The sequence below is a fragment of the Anabrus simplex genome, chromosome 2 (assembly GCF_040414725.1).
Source record: "Anabrus simplex isolate iqAnaSimp1 chromosome 2, ASM4041472v1, whole genome shotgun sequence".
NCBI classification, from domain to species: Eukaryota; Metazoa; Arthropoda; class Insecta; order Orthoptera; family Tettigoniidae; genus Anabrus; species Anabrus simplex.
The window spans coordinates 707755706-707776683 of record NC_090266.1 but is presented as its reverse complement, the minus strand read 5'-3'; the positions used below and the strand labels follow the sequence as shown (position 1 = coordinate 707776683).

Sequence of the window (20978 nt, the reverse complement as noted above, 5' to 3'; positions counted from 1 at the left end):
CTTGGTGCTATACACAAAACTGATTTGATTTCATGAATGAAGTCATGCGTAATGTAAAACGAAAATGTGCACCCTCTGTCATTCCAAATGCAAAAGAAAGAAAAAATGCATTATACAGGGTGAAGTTTCTTTCTACACTTTGGCATTGTAAATGTACAACTAGCAGTATTTTCAAGGTTTCAAAAAGAAAGCTCTGCCTATTTTCAGCTAAAACAGTTTTGTATTGCAAAAAAGCTTCTCTCCTCATCAGATGAGGTTACTGGTGCATATTTAAAGCACACAATGTTTGACAGTGAAAATTCCTCCTTATTGGGTTCCATATTTCTGTTACTACTAAGGATACTACTTATTTGCACAAGTTTATTGTACCCCGGATTCCATGATAAAATGTTCCTTAATTTTGCCAAAATGTGTTCCCTGGGCTTCCCAGGAGATTTCTCAAGCTCCTCACACACTTCAGGAATGTTCTGCAGAGATGACAAAAGTGGTATGTGTTTCTTTTCAAATTTTGTGATTGTGGAACTTAAGAAAAGCAAAGTTAAATTTAATGTATTCGAAGTCTCCTTGAACTCACTTCACACACTTAGCTTCTAAAGATTCGCTAATGCACGCTGCATCATCTTTGTTAAGCTTTTCGAGGACTTTTTTTTTTTAGTTCAAAATTGACCATATAATAGTACATTGTTTCCAGCCAACTACCCTACCTGGTGCACACTGGTTGCGGAGGTATTGGGAAATCGGCGGCACACTGTTTGAATAAACTAACAAAAGTGGGTGGGTGCTTTAATGAACACTTTCTTCATGGATACTATTACTCTGATCACATATGGAAAAACACTCCTTGCTGTTTCAGCAACACTGTGCATACTATGCACTAAACAAGTTCATCATACTTTACAGAACTTTCAACCCTTTGCATGCTTTAACAATGTAAGGTGCAGCATCTGTAATTAATAGATGCACTTTAGCATACTGGATACCATCAGGCCACAGAAGCACCACAGCATCATTAAAAATCTTCAACTAGTATGTGATGGTTTTCTCAAACCGAACAGTTGTCAGTAAAAATGACAGTTATGGACGGCATTTCAACGCACCGACTATAACGTTGGCTATGTGATGGACAGTAGCATCACTCATCTCATCCATTGTAATCTATGCTTCATTGTTGCCAATTTTACTATAAATTCTGTGTACTATCCACAGTATAGTTTTGGTAAAAATTACTTATGCAGCGTTAACTCGTCAGGGAGATGAGGTGTCAAGTGATTTTCTAACATTTCATGTAGCACTGGATGCTGTAGTTTGCTAAGTGGTAAATCAGCCTCAAGAAATGCCTGACATACATTTTGCGAGAACTGGCGATTTGCTGGACCAGGTCTCAGATCTTTATCTATGCCCATTTCATGTGTTCTGCTGTCTCAGTATGTTGCATCACTTGCAAACGCATGTCTGTAGCTATGGGTTTCTCACAAATGTTGCAAAATAATGCAGTTCCATCAGTTTTTAAAATGTCTCCATACTCCCATACAAAACTGTACAAAGTAACAACACACCTCACACTTTTGGGACACATCTTGTCCATTGAAACGAGAACTCCACACTCTTAGTGTATGTCTTTCACGTTCGACAGTCCACTGTAATTTCAGGTGCAAACTAGTCCAAGGAGGCTTAATGAGATTGATGCCTCCAGCTCCATCGCTGTCCTTAATGACTAGGGAATTCTCGTCCTGAAATAGAACACACAAACTGTGATGCACTGATGAAACAGAGAAGCCAATTGCTAGAATTACCAAGGATGTAGGCAGGAGACATGTAAGGAATAGAATGTACTGCCGAATATAGGAAATATATCCTCTCTTTCCTTCCTCTCTTCTCACTTGCATTGCTATCAGTCGCTTATAGCAAGAAAATGAACAATTAAATATTTGAAGTAAAATAAACAAATAGGTACATATTATAAATAAATACACCAGAATATGTATTTAATTATAAAAAGAAAAAGTATAAAGAAATAATACATATCTAGTTAAATAAATATTTAAGGATATAATTACCCGAGGCTTAATCATCCCATAATTCTGCTATTACGAGACCTATTCTGCTACCGGTACTTCCTGTAAGTTGACTGGAAATTTGGTAAATAACAATTTATATGAGATATAATGACCTCACTTTTATAGATATTTGCTTACCTTTTTACTAGAATCCTGCATGTTTTTGTCTTTATTTCCAATGTTCCACACCTACCTCTCTTCTCACTTGTGGTGCTATTGGAGTCACTCATAGCAAAATATATATGAAGTAAAATAAACTAAACTAAAAAGAAATTAAAGTGAAAATTAATCTCTCAAACAAACCTAAACACTTGACACATCTAATACACTTACAAGCGAAACCACCCGGGATCAGAAGACAGCAATAAGCAATAAGTAAATGTATGTATGATAAAGGTCCTTTCTTTGCTCCAGAACAGCAGAATCCTGCTATGGTTGGCAATGCTGGTTCGAGCCCCACCGCCGACATCTCTGAAAATGGTTTTCCATGGCTTCCCACTTTCACACTAAGCAAATGCTGGGACCATACCTTATTTAAGGCCGTGATCACTTCCTTCCCAGTCCTTGCCCTGTCCTAGCGTATCGTCGCCATAAGACCTGTCTGAATTGGTGTGACGTAAGACCAACAGCTACATGGCCCAAACCGTGCAGCCAGTATGCATAGTAAGTCGCTTATTAACTGACAGCATGATATTATTCACTTCTTCTTAGAACTGGGTTGCTCTTGTAAAACATCCCACAGGCAGCAATTAGCCATGCTTGCCTTGCTGGCTACACCGTGCGTGTTACAGGGCTAGCACGTGCTAAGGGCATGGAGGAAACACTGAACATAGCCTTCCCTGCAACAGATCGCCAAGCTTTCCCCACATGAGATCGGCAATCGCTATGGGGCTGCGCAGTTGAACAATTGTTTCCTACCTGTGCATGCTCTGAAAATGTTGCCAGGCTCTACATTTACAATACGACCTGCAGCACAATAGAAGAAAAGAACTAGAGAAGTTACGTTTGTGAATTAGAATGCTGGATTGTAAGGTCAAAAATGACAATTTATTCAGGTTTAACTCAGTGAAAAACTCAAACTCCCTGTGGGTGGGGGATGCAGGCGAAGACTACACCCACTGAATCCCCTGCTTGTCGTAAGAGGCGACTAAAAGGGGCGACCTAGGGATGGTTTTATTAGAATCACGAGACTACTTGTGATTAGTACCACCACGCGGGGAACACCGCAGGTTGCTTTTACTTGCGCATAGTACCATGTTAGATACAAAATAGGTTTGTGATTAGTGGCGATAGTGTGTGGCTCAGGATGCATTCTACAGTACCTGTGATTCGTACCCCTATATGAGCAACACCATGGGATGAGCAACACCATGGTTCTGCCTTGCCTATGCTTAATACCAACTATGTGAGGAACACCACCGGATAATGAGGGTCCCTGTGGTTAGTCCACTTAAGTGAGGAACACCATAGGTTCGCATTGCCTCTATAGGTTTGCGTTAACTGTAAATAGCCCCACAGTGTGTGAAACACCATAGGTCTGTGTTACATGTGCGAACTTCATTACCTGTGAGTAGTTCCATAATGTGTGGAATACCACGAGTCTACGCTACTTTTGATTAGTACTGCAACATGACAAATACCATGGTTCTATTTTCCTAGCAGTAAGTACCATTATGAGTGGCCGATGACCTGGATTTTTGACCCATTTTGACTACAACCATCATTGATTCAGTATTGTGCTTTAGAAGCAGTCCCTTGGTCAGTAATACTATTATTTAACGCTAATTTCTGGGAATGTGGGGCATTGCGGTTCGGATCCACTGATTGTTTTAACTTCATATCCATCCATTCATTCTTCGTCCTCACGTTTTCGAATCTGTCAGTGAAGGATTATGGATTTTTAAATTGTCATAACATTTTGTCTCATTTCGTACCATTAGGGGCTGATGGCCTAGATGTTAGGCCCCTTTAAACAACAAGCATCATCATCATCAAAACTCGTAATAATTAACATTTCAGCAATACATTAAATATGAAAAAAGATGGACACATATTTAGACGAGTTTGAGGAATCCATTATAGCCCAGAGGAGATGCATTTTAAATATTGACACATTATTTGTCACATTTATTTATTCCTTCGGCATGGTATGTGTAACTAAGCACGTAGAGATGTGCTCCACTGTGAGGCAAAGCAATATTAGACTACCGTGGGAGTTGTGGACCTTGCATTAGTTCAAGGGAGAGGGAGGCATTGCGAGTGCTGTGAGGAAAGCAATGACGTAGGCATAGAGACAAACATCCAGCGAGAAGGGAACGGACCTGAGCTTTTACTGGAAAGGCTATGTTGCCCAGTATCAGGCAGTTGTGCAGGCATTGGCCTGTCTTAGAACATCGCTTTCAGCATACTTCAAATAAATTAACTAGGGTTCCAATATTTTATTTCCACTTTTCTTTACTACTTTCATAGCCATTTGCATCATTATTTTGTTACTCTCTGATGACCATAACCACTCATGACAACAAAGTTCAGCTCTGTAAATTTAAGCATAAAAAAGCCAATCAATTTACTGAAAGTCTGGCTCCATAGCTGACTGGTTATTGTCTTGGCCTTCAGGCCTCGGGTCCCTGGGTTTGATTCCTGGCTGGATCATGGAATTCTACTCATATAAACTATTTCCCTTATCTTGGGGACTAGGTGTTTATGCTATCCCCAACATTCTTGCAACTCACACATCACATACAGCACTACCCTCCACCTCAGCAATACACAGTTTACTATACTGTGCCCTATAATGCCTTCGTCAACGTCAAGCCAGTGCTGAAATCTGACCAAGTATATTATAGCTACCAATACACTCACCACCAGGTGAATCACTTTGGCACATAGCTTACCTTGCTCAATAATCCTCTTTATCTGCTCCGGCGTAACAGCAATCCTCAGGGGGTATCAGGCAAGAAAAGGGTCACGTAATAAAATTAAATGAAGAGGAATAGAAGTGAGCAGGTCATGAACAAATCTAACCAAAATAAACAACGATTGAGCTGCATCTTCGATTTAACAAACTGGTTTATTACAATAATCTAAAATTCTGATAATGAACAAATATCCAATGAAATTTACATAACTGACATAATTGTCATAAACAAATCTAAATGATTTCTTGACATAAACGGTTATCTCGATTGAAGTTATAGACCTTGTGGAGGAGATGTCTTGCATCACGGAAACATCTGACACTGCAACAGGCAGCATAATGGTTACGTTAAATAAAATGTATTGAATCATAAATCTGCTCGTAGGCAACTCATATCTACAAAGAACGAAATCTATTTCTAACATGAATCTATGCCTCAGTGCTCATAATTACCCTACAAGTTCTAAACAAGCATCCAATATACACTCTACTGTCTGGGAATCGATCGCGAGACTTTCCCAAGTTCAACAACCATACGACATCAAATAAAATTAGAAGAACATATTTACATCGTGGAGATACATATGCATAGTTATGTGCCTCTTTGAATGACACCGACAATCGTGCATAAATTTTCGTCTTCCGGACCATAGTATAAAAAGGTCACTGCTCTCCCGTCTTCTTGACAGCCAAACGCACTGTTTCTACCTTCAGACTTTCATGTCGTGACCTCAGAAACAACCCACATTGGCCCTTCAACACCTCGGCCTTTTGTATAAACTGAGCCTAACTGCCATAAATATTTCCCTCGGCTGACAGCAAGTAAACAGAGACAAGGGGCGACTCTCCCCTCTTTCCGGCCCATGAATCTACCATACGTATTGCCCTCATTATGATATAATTACTACTGGCCATTTTATTCCTTAGAGTTCAAATTCAACACTCTAGTGCAGATAAAACTCAAATACAACTGGCCCATTCATTATTTATCATTGGTGCTCTCAGCGGCACATTCATATACATATCCTGGCCTTCTTATCAGCACTCACATTCACAAATTACTACGTAACCATTATTTCTCATGCTATTTAGGGCCTCAATTCAATACTCTGGGCATAATAACATTATTCCGCATTTCTTATGGGCTTCCTACGACCTAACTTGCTCAGCTTAATACGCCAATCCGAGTGCATTCGAGAAGATAGAAGATCTTGGGCTTTCTTCACTCGACAAATAACATTACAGGCTACCCTGCTCATGCACTTCGCTAGTACCTAAACTGCTTGTCTGGGTTTCACTCGTATGAGACCGCATAGGTCCCGGTGAAATGAAAATACACGAGCTCAATTTCCCTACTTTGAACATAATATCTCTGCAATAATGACACTAACGAAACAAATGAGAATAACAACATGCAAATATTAACTATCTAACTAAGCTTGAGTCCTGGGCATGAATTCTATTTACACGGGCATTCATATCCCAACCTATTTCCATATTGGTGGAAGGCCAAATTTATCTACTATTGACCTAACCATTATCATACTTCTGCATGCTTAAACAATGGAATTATCTGACCTGTGTCTGATGATATAACTGAACAGTCCCCCTGTGACATTGCGAATTTACGCCATCATGTTGACGTTAGAAGCTGGTGACAGCACTCGTGGTTCGATGACTGGTGACATCCTGGTCGGTTGTGATGTTCTCTGCAACTCGTTCAGGTGACTTCATTATCGCCTCCTCGATGTCGTGATGATTGGACGTCGCTGATGGTCCACATTCGCACCTCGATGCCGTGAAGAATGCTCGGCAGCTTCGATCCCAATTACCGCTTCAACATGATGGATGAGCAGTGTCCAGTCCACACGTGATGTAGGAGAAAACATCCCAAGTATAAGGTGAACTCTGACTGCGTTGCTTGTAGATAAAGGTGGTCTTCTCTTCGCTGAATAGCAGAGTGACAGACACCTACATGACAGTGATACACACAGTGAAATGACTCTTGCGCCCTCGGCAGTCATATATATTAGCGATCTCGCCCCACGCTACCAAGCTCTACATGCGTGGGCTTCATGCGCATGCCCGCGGAGTGGAAAATTTCTCCCGTGGTATGCATATTAATTACTCATACCTTTATTGTGATTACAACTAGTGCCATGCAGCATATCAAAATTTTCAGAAAAATATCCTGATTGCAGTTCTTGCATCCAATCCCCTGCATTCCTCTTGTAGTCGAAGATATTGAATAAATTCTTTTCCCTCCAACATAAACTTCCCCACGATTTCTCACTGAGCTGCACGCGTCCCACGCTGCAGGTGAATAGGTTCACTGGGGTAATAAATTTTAATGAGTATCTAGAAACTTCAGCTCGGTTCTGACGCTAAGTTCTCTCGAAAAGCTCGCAATCTCGGATACTATTGCACAATAAGATGCCACCCAAGGCCCTTTCTTTGTGGTCTCATACGATTCCCATAATAATTATTATATCAACATTCTTTGACCATGAACAGAATGGTTCAATACACAGCAGATGTTGGCCCCTTTTCATCAGAGGGTCTGCCTTACAAGAGCTGCACCAGATTAGCAGTGACCATGCAAAATTAATTTTAATATAGTGAAAGACACAAAAGTGCAAAGAGGGATTAATTAAGTAAGGTGGAAATCTTGTAAGCGGTATTGCTTATGACTTGGTTGTAGTGGTAGGCAGTGTTTAATACTTCTATTGAATATCTTGGAACTTAAAGAGAAATTCTGTGAGTACAGTACGAAAACTGGCATTTTCGAGACTGGTACGTTGTCTGTTGAGGAAGACCTAAGATGATCAAATACCAGGTAAGTGGGTTCAAACCCCACTGTTGGCAGCCCTGAAGTTTTCTGTGGTTTCCCATTTTCACACCAAGCAAATGCTGGGGCTGTACCTTAATTAAGGCCATGGTCGCTTCCTTCCCACTCCTAGGCCTTTCCCATCCCATCACCACCATAAGACCTATCTGTGTCAGTGTGACGTAAAAAACAAATTGTAAAAAAAAAAAAAAAAAAAAGAAGAATGAGATTACGATGGATGGACTCTGTGAAGAACAGCGTAGGACAACAGAATCTGGAGTGGAGCACAGTGTTGGATTAGGAATTGTGGAGAGACAGGATAAAGTGGAGAGAAACCATATTTGCCTGCAACCTGTGTTGGCGGAGAAGGGGAAATGAATAATAATCACCATCAGTTTTATGCCCCCTTAAATACTTTTATGGTTGTCGGAGAAGCCAAAGTGCCATAATTTTGTCCCACGGGAGTTCTTTTACCTGCTGCTAGGTCTACAGACAGAGCCCCTTCAGATGCACCAGAATGAGCCTGGATGGAACTCATCAACATGAGATCAGAAAGCCAGCCCCTACTGTGTAAGTTGTTCACACAAGAAAGAGAGAGAGAATGATTAATGTATGATTATGGACACTCTAAAGAAATGCATATTGTACTTGCATCTTCATTATAGACTTATGCCTTTCAGCATTCAGGCTGAAAGCCTCTCTGAATTAACTTAAATGTCTCCACAATCCTCTGTTTGCATCTAGGTCTGTGATCTCGTTTAGCTCCACATGTATCATTAAATCATTAGAAACTGAGTCTAACCATAGGCACCTTGGTCTTCTTCTCTTACCTTGCATGGCCAAGTACATTATTCTCCTAGGTAACTGATCCTCCTCCACTCTCCTCATATGACCCCAGCACAAAGCCATTTTATATGTACAGTATAGCTTCATCCATCAGTTTTATTTCTAACTTAGCCTTTATCTCCTCATTTTGAATACCATTGTTCCCATCTGATTTTATCAGCAATAATTCTCACTAGTTTCATGTTTGTTATTTCCAACTTATGAATAAGGCATCCTGAGCTGTCACTCCTGTACAGCAAAGTCTGTCTGAAAGCTGACCGATTTAAAGATAGTTTCATAGAACAACTCTCTTCTTTCTTATAGAATACCATTGATTGCAACTACACAGTCACTAAATTAGCTTTGCTGCACTTTGATTTAATTTCCCTTAGTATACTTTTATCCTGGAAAAATACACATTCCAGTAACTTGAAATGCTCCAACTTTTCCAATTTTGTATTCCTTACAGTTCTGCATTCAGGAGGTAGAGAGTGTGGTCCCTACTGCTGGCTGTCATGAGAATGGTTTTCTGTGGTTTTCCATTCTCCTGCACTAAGACGAGGGCCAAGCAGATCCTTTTGTAGGCCTCACCTTCTCTGCACCTCAAATTACCGCTTCAAATCTCCCTGGTCTGAGAGAGGGCATAACCCTCTAGGAGGCCCACCATATCCCATCAGGGTGTGAAAAGAAAACGTTTATTAGCAGTAGTAGTTGGTGGAAACACACACACCTATCACGTAGCAAGCGTTACACCCATCACCTCACAGCCCAATAATGAATGTATTTTAATTCCATCTATAACAGCGCAATAATGGTCAACATGCCTCGAACCGAATAGCAAACTCACTCGCTTCCTTTCATTACTGTTATTCATTTTTACGTCCCACTAACTACGTTTTGATTGTTTTTGGAGATGCTGGAAGGCATGTAGCTGTCAGGTTGCATTTGGGATCTCATCTTCTTCTTCTTCTTCTTCTTCTTCTTCTTCTTCTTCTTCTTCTTCTTCTTCGTCTTCTTCTTCTTCTTCATGGAGCCTCTGAATATTACTTCCTAATTAGCGTTGATCTCTAAGATCTTTTGCTATCATGTTTTTCCTTCATTCACACCTAGATATACCTGCTCCCTTTACAAAGCTGCTGGTTGTTCTTATTGGGTCGTCTTGGATTTTTCTCTCTCTTCACCTGGTAGTCATAGAGTGGAGAGTCAGATTCTACCCAGCGCCTCACATTCGAAAAGTATGTGTTCAGCTGATTCCTCTGCTTCATTGCATTTCTTACATATGTTGCCTCTTATTACTCCAACTCTATGTAGGTGCTTTTTCAGATGGCAGTGTCCTGTCAACAGTCCTACCACCCATCTTATATTTTCTTTGCTCAGTTTCAATAGTTCTTTAGTATGCTGCTTGTTTGCTTTATCAGTTCCTTTGCAAGCCTGCATCCTGGAGTATTTTTCCCAGTTTTCCATTTGTTTCTTTTGTACCCTTTTCCTATGTAGTATTGGGCTTGTCCATAGAAAATCCCACATACAGGTTGTGGGCCTACAAAATGTGTTTCTGCTCCTTTCCTGGTCAGTTTATCTGCCTTCATTTGGGAGATAGTGGGTGTTGATAATGTGGTGGCCACAGAACCTACAGTTTTAATGGAATTAAATTATTTGTGCAGATATACTGTGAAGATGCATCATTACCTGTTTCTTCAGTTAATAAAACGTGCAGTAAAAAGCATGTTGTTCAACCTGGTTCAACATTGGTTAGCAGTGATATCCAAATGCTTACCATTAATATCAGTGGCTTGTAGAAAATCCTGTGTAATTCACCAAACTCCATAAATCTATGTACTCAACATAAATGTTAAGCTGCACTTTCACTCATTCAAATTTTTTACCTCTCAGTAAAGTTTTGTTATTGGCATTACCAGTAGCGGCGACTAAGGGGGGCGAGGCGGGGCAGTCGCTCCCCCCCCACCTCACTTTCTGGAGAAAACCTTACATTTTTATTCCATTTTAGCTGGCTGAAACTAGGAATTATTGGAATTATTAAAAAAATGTACGAGCCCCATTATCTTATCAGCTAGCTCTTTAATTTATTTTCTTTTTAGTCGAAATACGTACAAAATGTCGTTCATCAAGGCTAACTGATTTGCATAGCGCCTCATTAAGTAGTGGAGATGTTGCACGTGCTACGATAAAAGGTAGCAGGGGTATGTCTTTTTGCCGAGATCAAGGACACTGAGGTATGATTCACAGATTGTCGCGCGCATTCATCCATCTGGCAGTGTCTTTATTGTCTGTTAGTTTCTTTGTGTGTAGTCAAATACTAAATGGTTTTGAATTGTATAATCACGCCGTACTTCTATTTAATTGTATTACACATGTATATTGTTCCTTTGGTGAAAGTTTTATTCTGTAGTCTAGTATTGAATCAACATCTCAAAACCTCTTATTATTGCACTTATATTGGTAAAACCTTTACCTCTCTGTGGAAATTCACCCAGAGAGCATTAAAAAAATGTACCACTTTGTAGCTTTTCATCCAGTTTACATGCATATACTGCGCCCTCCCCCCGCCCGCCATATCCTGCTAACTTGGGTCCTTTTTTTTTTTTTTTCCGTAATTTTGTTCCCCCCCCACTTTTAATTCCTAATCGCCGCTACTGGGCATTATCATATTTGCTTGCATATACTTGCCACTGTGTATATCTCGTACCCCATTCTTAACATTTGAAATTGCAGGGGGGAAAAATCCCCACACATAACTTGCATTAATTTCTGACGTCACAAAGACATATGGTACATGCACGAAATAAAGTTTGGGTATTCCGAGGGCGTGCCTACGTTAAATATCGGGACTGCACCAGTTGCTATTACAGTACTTTGTACGCGATAGTACAAGAAGTAGCTGCATTTCCTTCTACCTGCAGAACGGTTGAGGTTAAGTGTTGTAACAAAAATACCTAACTCTCAAACCCCCGCCCCAAGGCCGCATTCCTAGCCAGTCAGTCACACTCAGCCATCCCTCTCACTCTTCAGTCTTTGTCAATATGCTTATCGTTACCTATCTGGCAGAGCTGAGCATGTGAAATAGGAGTATTTCCCTGTCCAGGCAGTTGTCGGGGGCGACGACATAATAATATTATATTTTGATATACCACAATGAAATAAAATGTACCATAATTGATAAGATAACATTAGGTGATCAAACGTGCTTAATAAAATAAAATAAGAAGTAGGCTATGATGAGGAAAATCGCGTAGTAAGGAAGGAACTAGGGCCAAAAGATGATGACCAGAATAACAGTGCAAAATAATATATAAATATATTTTAACAACCATAAGTTAACAACCAGATAAAAATTTGGATGTGGAAGAAAAATCTAAAAAAAAAGATGTGCCACATTTACAAAAGTATACAATATGCATCGAAACCAGAACCCTGAAAAGAAAAAGGACGCATGGGAAGGGAAAGGTAACTAGGATGAGAAAGGATCTTCTTCACCGGGTAATTGAATAGTTTAGCAATAGCAATAGATCATAAATGAGAACTGAAGAAGCTTTCTTTTTGCAAATAGTCCGTAGCGCAGTTCATAAGTAGAAAGAGTATATGTGAAAGTTTTAAAGTGAAGCATTGCCACTCGACTGAGTAAAGTATTTATAATAGGCAAATGCCAGAATGAAGGTAAAGTCTAAATGTAAACAAATGTGTTATAAGCCTTGCTGACCGAGTTGTAGCAGATATTGTCCAGCTGAAGTTGACATAATAGCACAGCACACAGTTGTTAGCGTGTGTAAATCCACCACTCCGCCACGAAAGCCCGACTCAAGGATGGATGGGCGGAGAGAGCAATTTAAAGAGGAAAGGAAGTTTCCAGAAACGAAGCGAAGGCTATACACACTAGCGAGTTCTAGAAAGAATAAAGTCACGTGGTGCACAGTACACAAGCACGGCAAAGTGTAGCACAGCTGGCGTAATCAGTCGAGTTGACAGTAGGTGAGCAGAGTACATCATGCGGCGAGCGTAGAATTGAAGCAAGCAGCGCCAAGCAAGGTAGGGAAACGTAGAGTATATAGGGAGATCGTAATACAGTCAAGTGATCATGGTATTAGGTATCATCCATCTGTTGTATTGTCGACAAGTACCAATATTCTGTCTTCACGTTTCATTGTCGTTTCTCAGTTAAGTTTTCTTGTGTAGGTCGATCTTTAAGTTATGGAGAAACGTGGAAGTTATACAGCTTCATTTAAACTCAAACTGATAAAATATGCTGAAGAACATGGTAACAGAGCTGCCGGTCGAGAATTCAGTGTGACTGAGCTTAATGTTCGCTACTGGCATAAACAGAATGCTGCACTAGAAACCACCATCCGAACATGTAAGGCATTCAGAGGGTCGAAAACTGGTAAGTTTCCTGAACTGGAAGATGAGTTGCTTCATTACGTTACAGAGTTGCAAAATGATGGCTTTAGTATCTCGAACGAGATGCTACATTTCAAAGCGCGCGAACTAGCGATTAAAGGAGGAATCAGCTGTTCGGATCTGAAAGTGAGCTGGGCTTGGATCCTTAGATTCATGACACGAAAGGGATTGTGTCTGCGAAGGCGAACATCTCTCTGTCAGAGAATGCTAAGCGATTTCATTGACAAACTCAGATTTTCATTGCCATGTGATAGCAGTGTGGAAGAAAAACAATTACATCTTAAATCAAATTGGCAATGCAGATCGAACCCCGATAAACTTTGACACCACAATCAAGAAGAAGGGGGAATCTAGCGTGCTTGTACGTACAACTGGGTGTGAAAAACAGTGTTGCACTGTCATGTTAGAAATAACCGCAGACAGAAGAAAATTGCCACCGTACAGTATTTTCGAAAGAAAAACAGTGCCTAATGCAAAGTTTTCCAAAGGCATTCATGTACGGGTTCAAGAGAAAGGACGAATGGATAGAGCTCTTGTCCAGAACTGGGTCCGTACGGTGTGGGGAGCACGGCTAGGGGTTCTGCTTCGACGTCTTCAGGAAATTAAAACTGATCTTGTTGTAATTCCTGGTGGACTCTCACGTTGTCTACAGTCCTTAGATGTTTCCGTAATAGGCCCTTCAAGGACAACATATGTAAATTGTACGCCAATGGATGGCACGAGGGGAGCATGAGCTGATGCCAGCAGGGAATACGATCTTTCGCACACAAATCCTCGCATGTATCATGCACCAAAAATGTTCATACTTATTTTTGGTCCAAAAAGTGCAAGAGCAAATGCTGTTTGGAGTTCTGTATTTAGAACATTTCTTCTTTTCTCAGCCTTATTGAAAACTAAAAATATCAAAGTTCTGATTGATAAAAGAATCTTTAAGTTGACATGGCAGGTTATTTTAGGTCTTCCTTAAACTTCTGTATTTTAAGTTGTATTCAGAAATGTTATGATGTGGAGGAAGCCACTGATCCGCATAGAATTCTGTGGCAGTTGATCTCTTTGTGGAGGGTCTCACTGACAAGTAAACTAATGTCACTTCTCTCTGCATCATCTGAACACGAATAATTTTTTGTAGCCATTATTCCTCTGTCAAGACCAAAACTGTTAACATCTCTGGACAAATACAAACAACTGCAAGCTGTTTAGCGGTTCTAGTGGATACTTCTTCACATATTACTGTATGTTCGTCTCAAGTAAAACTGTTTGGTGCTGCACTAGCGAGTATACTTACCCACTCTTCCAGGACTGTCACCTTATCCCTTACACCCTGCATTGTCTTCATATATCTTACGAGCTGTCAAACTGTCTGGCTGTTTAGGGTGCCTTATTTATAGCAGTATATCATAAAGGGTTAACAAATTGTGTATATTTGATCTCATGTTTCTAATGTTCAACTTCCAAGCTCATTCCCAGCTGATATATTCTTCACTGCTAGAGAATTTAGTATGATTGTTTTTTTACAATGCAAACTCTTTCAACTCTTTTGATGTTATTCTTAACTCAATTTAATACCAGTAAAATATGTTGGAAGTAAAATGATCAGCAGCGAAATACGCAATCCAAATTGAAATGTATATTTCTTGGTAGCACCTTGTACATGAGATTATTAGATCAGCATCAGCATATGGATCTGTAAGATAGCTATTAAAAGACATTCAAGCTTTAATTTAAATTGAATTGCATAGTATTAGGTTCTTCTTTTTCACACATATCACCATCCACTAAAATTCTGTTAAGTAAATAACTGTTGAAATAAATATATTATTGTCTTGTATGTTGTCACTGTGTTAGAACTCGGAAGAATTTATGGCATTGTTAATTATTTGTAGCTAAACCACCAGTCATGCTGCCAGTAATGCTTACTAACTGCCAGTATTGTGGTATGTGCTGAACAGCATTTGCACATGGAAGTCACTTCTGGCAAGCATGTTTTGCCCAGTTATAATGCAGTGTTCATTTTTTGTTGCTTTTAAGTGCAGATTTTTTAAATTGTCCTGTACTTGCAATTGACTGTCATTCATAGTCATTCTCTAGTTTCTGAAGGAGTTAGTCCTTTTTCAAACAGCAATAGGCTTATGGTAATCGTTACTGTAATTGGTATGTTTAGTTCTGTATGGAATTGGAGAACTGTAGACTTAGTTGCACGTGTAGATTTGTTGCAAAATATACTGAAACAGAAGTTGCATTATAATTGGGCGTGTTCATCTCTTTTCAGGGTTCTTCTTGAAGATAAAATATTACTGCAGGACAGCTATGAAATACTTCTGTAATCAGTTGGTAGTAAAAATTTTAATTCTTTCTTGTTGTTCTTATAATCTTTGGGATCGTGGAACCATTACCTGTTGAGAGTGTTTTGTGTTTTGATATACAGCAAACTCCCGATTATTTGAGTGTGGATTATAAAGTTTGAAGATTATCCATACATAGTTCAGCGATTTTTAAAATAAAAAAAACGTACTGTATTCTGTTATAATTAGAATGAATGTTTTTGTTTAGAATGCACTATTATGTATGTGACTTATGTTTTACCACCAGAAGATGCTATGGGCACCATTCCCACCAGCAGTCATCCCTGAAAGTGGCTTTGATGGTTTTAGAAATTAGGAATGTGATGCTGCCACTCGTGTAACCGATCTTCTGAAACAAATTTCTAGTTGTGAAGATGTAGATGACGAAAACATCTATGAGTCATTAAATAGCAGTGCCTATGAACCACGATATGAGCAACTACTTGATGCAGATATTGTGAACAAAGTGTATTCGATAGAGGAGGAGAGCAATGACGAGGCATTCAAGGAACCCGTTATCGCACACACGGAGGCACTGAAATGCATTGATCTCTTAATAGAGTACGCAGCACAAAATTTGTCTGACTGTACCCATGTTTAGACTTCCCAGAAAAGGAAGATTGTCATCAGGAAAAATATGAATGGAAAACATAAACAGAAATAATTAGACAATTATTTCCCGGAAGTGAACCGAAAGCAAGTCATACAAAATACAGTGTGTTTTTTAATGTAATGTTATATATAAGTTGTCAGTTTCTGGCTAGATACACATAAGTAGTCCAGTCGGCTTCAAATGTAATATGTAGCATATTTTGTAAATACGTATTCTGGTGAGAACACATGCATTTAGAATTATCTGTGTTTTTTCGCTTATCCATCTAGTCTCGGGTCTGCATTAACCAGGACAATGGAGAGTTTGCTGTATTTTATGCTATTTGAAATTCTTGTTTGAATTTTGTTTCATAAGATGACAATTTGTTTAGGTGTCTGCTTCCTCGATTTTTTCTTTCTTGGAATTAAGATTTCTTCTGGTAGATACTTGACACCGTTAGTTGCCATCTAACATGGTTCTGAACAAGCCTCAAACATGCCAGTGCACTTTCCAAGGCTTCAAGGTTATAATATTGATATTTTAATTTGAGTATGATTTTACCATACTTGTGGCAGATCACTATCTTTTAGTCCTTGTGCATTTTTCATATAATAATTCCTAAATAATTACAATTATACACAGGGTGTTTCAAAATTATAGGTACTGCAGGGTTGTGTACAGGGCAGTGCAACGAGGGAAAAAATTATGATAAACGTAGATCCAGCAACCAACCATTTCCTAGGTGCCAGTTATTCGCATTTGCAACCATTAAACGTTGCTCATGCTGTATATTCCAGGTGGTAGGCTCTGTATTGGATATCAACAGTGTCTTGTATTTGTAACGCAATTTGAAGCCGTTGTCATGGCACCTCATACGTTGGCATGCATGTTCACTCAACTGCACAAAATTTGGCCACTGGCTAAAATCGAAAAATCTGCCACATTAGACACCCACCAGTCAAGGTGAACCTGTACAATATTGGCTATGAAATGGAAGCCATGAGATGAGCAATATACTCCTCACTCTCGGCAGCCTCCTCCCAAGCATCAAGGGCTTGATCCCAGAAGTAATCTGCAGAGTCAGGCCAGTTCTCCCTTACGATGCACTTTGTCTCAGTCCACACGTTTTCAATTGGGCTGAGATCCGGGACGCTAGGAGGCCAGTCTATAATGATTTTGTCGTGTTCGGTGAACCATCTCTGGACCGTTGCTGCTGTGTGTATGGGAGATTGGTCTTGTTGAAAGTGAATTACTCCCTAAGGATACAGTTGCTGCACTGATGGGACCATTATATTGCAGACCTAATATACTGTGAAACATTCAAAGTCCACAGGAGGACAACCACCCCAATACTGGTAAAGACACGTAACCACTACGGGACTCTTTGACGTACTGGGGCTTGTATCAAGCACCCGATGTCCTGTATACTCATACTGGATCATTGTTTGCCAAGGAAAATGATTTGTCAGAGAAAACAGCATTTTCCCAGTCGCCATCAATATCTTCTTCGGCAAATTCTAGGCAGTAGAGCTGATGCTCATCAGACTCATTTTCAAACAATATCCACAGGTCTAGAAAACCCAGTATTCTGCTTTAATTGCACCACATTCAGAAACGGTTTTGTCGTGATTCGTGCACCAGCTCATTATCCTTGGCTGGTGTTCAAATGCCACAATCCCCTACCAACGTGTGTACTGGAATTTTCGATTTCACAGTATTGCTGTATCCATTTTCTAGCTGTCCTGACAGGAACTCCATAGCACTCGCCACCCCTGACGCTGTTATTCGACCATCCTCTACAAGTGCTATAACTCGCTTATGGAGTTAGCAGTGAGGCATTATGTTAAAATGATATCCATGTCGTGTTTGAAGTACCCTTTCGAAAATGTTTGTAGATATTTGGATTAGATGGGTTCATTCAAGTAGCGAGATACACTACACCCCTGCAACCTACAATCACTTAGGGTTCTCATTTCGGGATAAGATTCTCACTTGCTGTTCTGCACATCCCATGTTCGAATCCCAAGCTGGACTTGTTTTTAAATAACTTAATTAAAGCTTGTCCATATTTTGGTGCACTGTTTTTAGATACTGCTGACAGTCAAACTTTGCGCATTTGAATGAAACAGTGCAGCTAATGTCATATATTTTTCAGCTTGATCTAAATGCATGTAGAAGAGAAATATGGTCCAAAGATGGTGTGCCGAACAGGACAAAATCAGTCTTACAGACAGGTTTCCTTGCGGATCTCAGCACAATCAAAAACTTGGACTGAGACAAAGTGCATCATGAGGGAGAACTGTCCTGATGCCGCCCAAAGATCCCAAGCTGACCTTTGCGATCTAGCCCTTGATGTTAGGGAGAAGGTTGCCGAGAGCAAGCAGTGTATTGCTTGTTTCATGGCTTCCATTCCTCACAACTTCAAGTGGTAATCGAAACGGAAGGCCTTTATACAAGTTACTAGTCAGGCTTGCGGGATGGTTCAGATTCCACGTGAAAATATATGTTCCGACTGCTGTAAAAAAATATCATCAGCAGTCATTAACTCACTACAATGGGATATCCTTATTTCATTAGGTGTCAGGTAACACTCCTGTGCATTGGCTAGTTATGTCAAACATGAACTTACAACTATGGTATCTGACACTGTCCATCCATTTTACAGGCTGAGCCACTATTCCATTGGTCAGTCCATTGATAAATTGTCATACTTCTCCTAAAATACAGCAATCCTTGTTATCTTTCTATTACCTTCAATTAAAGGTATCAAAATTGAGGCCATTCATTTTATGCTTAATGTAACAAAGAACTAAAATGTTTTCTGCATTAAAGCTTAAAATAATGTTTGTAATTAAGCACAGCTAGGTAATAACTAAACATTGGATTTATATGCTGTATAAATCAGCAAAATAAGCATGCAACTATGCTGCAAAGAATGGTGAAATATGCATTTAGGTATGCACTTATTTTCATGCTAGCAAACATAACGTTCATGTACTAGACATACGCGATTCACCCACACCAATACATAAAATCATGATCATGAATGAACAACTGAATGAAAAACAAAAAAACCACACTACTTACCATTAGTACAAACGGCCCTTTGCGTAGTTTGAGACATATCACTGTTAAAACAATTACCTGTAGTAAGGTTTTAAGACAACTATGTAAAAACACAAACTTGAAGAAACACACTCCCTCTTTCATTTTACACTGCCCACCCTACATTTTTTGTCCATAATTTGCTTTGCAATACACTTCAGCAGTCTTTTCCAAGTTTTCTGGTTTAAATCTGTGGCATTCGCCTGTTAACCTATTGAACTCCCAAGTTTTCCTGGAAAAAAAGATGTTCTTAGATTGTGATTGAATTTAGCTAAAAGACAACACTTTTGCTACAGCAAGTTAACACATTGAAACAGTTCACATTCTAACAATAATTCAACATAGTTTGGTAGATCTTGAAACACTCGTCTACATGCAATGCCACATTACACTTATCACATATCAGGATTCACTCCTGTTCTTTCCCTTGAGATTTTTTCCCATGGCGGTCATAACAGACCATGCATCTTCTGGATGGAGATGCCTTGCTTGCTCTTGGTGTTATCTTGACAGGGAAGTGACTCCAATGCTTACTCGTTTGATAAAGCAGTATTTGTTCACATGTGCTAGGGGTAGGTGCTTCAAGGTATTCTGACAACATTTTACTGGAGTGAGGTCAGAAATTCACGAAGAATTACGTTCTAATTATATCCACTAATCCTTGTCACTAGATCAAATCACGAATGCTAGCGTCGTTCATCACATGCTTAATCCTGAAAAACGAATGCCCAGCTTTTCCAGTTTCAGGGTTGATGTTGCAGAACAAATTTTGGAAGGAGTTGTTTTGCCTGATTACCCAACCAGAGGCTGGCCCAGTGCAGGAAGTACACTAGTGAGGTTACTAATGCTATCATCACTTTCCTCCAAAAAACATAATATTCTAGCTTCATCCCAATTGACCATGATGTTGACTTCGCCTTCACCAGAGCTTCACAAAGTAACCTCTTTGACTGTGAAATACATAGCTAAACAGCAGAGACAGCTGAAATATGATTACCAACATCTCTCAGACGTGGTGGGAATGCAAAGAAATATAAAAATGTATCCATAGAAACCTCAACAAAGCAATAAAGAGGGAGGACGGAAATTTCCATCAATGCATTTATGGGAACAAGCAGACTGTGACGGAAATTTCCATCATTACAAGGCTATCGGTTAAAACCAGCTTCAGTGCAGAGAATGATCTCTCTACATCTATGGATGTGATAGGACAGTTCTTGAATTTGGGAGTGAGTGTAGGTGTTAAACATCCTGGTAGATCCACATTATCAGTACCAGCCAAATGTTTGTTTATAGCTATCATGATCTAGCCCAAATTTCATTTAAGGACATCACAATATTTTGTTCGCAGACAGAGTCCGAGGTTTCCTGTGATACCTTCCATTTCACAGTTCACATTCTCCATAATGTCCAGCGAATCACAAGAAGAATCCAATCAATCAATCAATACTGATCTGCATTTAGGGCAGTCGCCCAGGTGACAGATTCCCTATCTGTTGCTTTCCTAGCCTTTTCCTAAATTATTTCAAAGAAATTGGAAATTTATTGAACATCTCCCTTGGTAAGTTATTCCAATCCCCTAATTCCCCTTCCTATAAATGAATATTTGCCCCAGTTTGTCCCTTTGAATTCCAACCTTATCTTCATATTGTGATCTTTCCTACTTTTATAAACGCCATTCAAACTTATTCGTCTACTAATGTCATTCCACGCCATCTCTCCGCTGACAGCTCGGAACATACCACTTATAATACCAATATAAATGGTCCGTTATTGGACATTATAAATTTTCCAGCTAACTCATTCTTGGTTGCCTGCGTTTCGCCCTCGTGTGCTAAGTTAGGCTCGTCAGTTGGGACTTAGCACACCACCCAAGACGCAAGGCTAGTGCATACCGTGGAGG

General features: G+C 39.7%; 1 protein-coding gene across 1 annotated transcript in view; it reads left to right on the top strand.

The window, feature by feature from the left end:
• LOC136864388 (armadillo repeat-containing protein 10) overlaps positions 1-15420 on the top strand; it is a 194326-nt gene extending 178906 nt beyond the window's left edge. The window contains exon 9 of the mRNA XM_067141321.2: positions 15306-15420. The gene's annotated coding sequence lies outside the window, so the exon portion shown is untranslated. The remainder of the gene's footprint in view (positions 1-15305) is intronic.
• The last annotated feature ends 5558 nt before the right edge of the window (positions 15421-20978 follow it).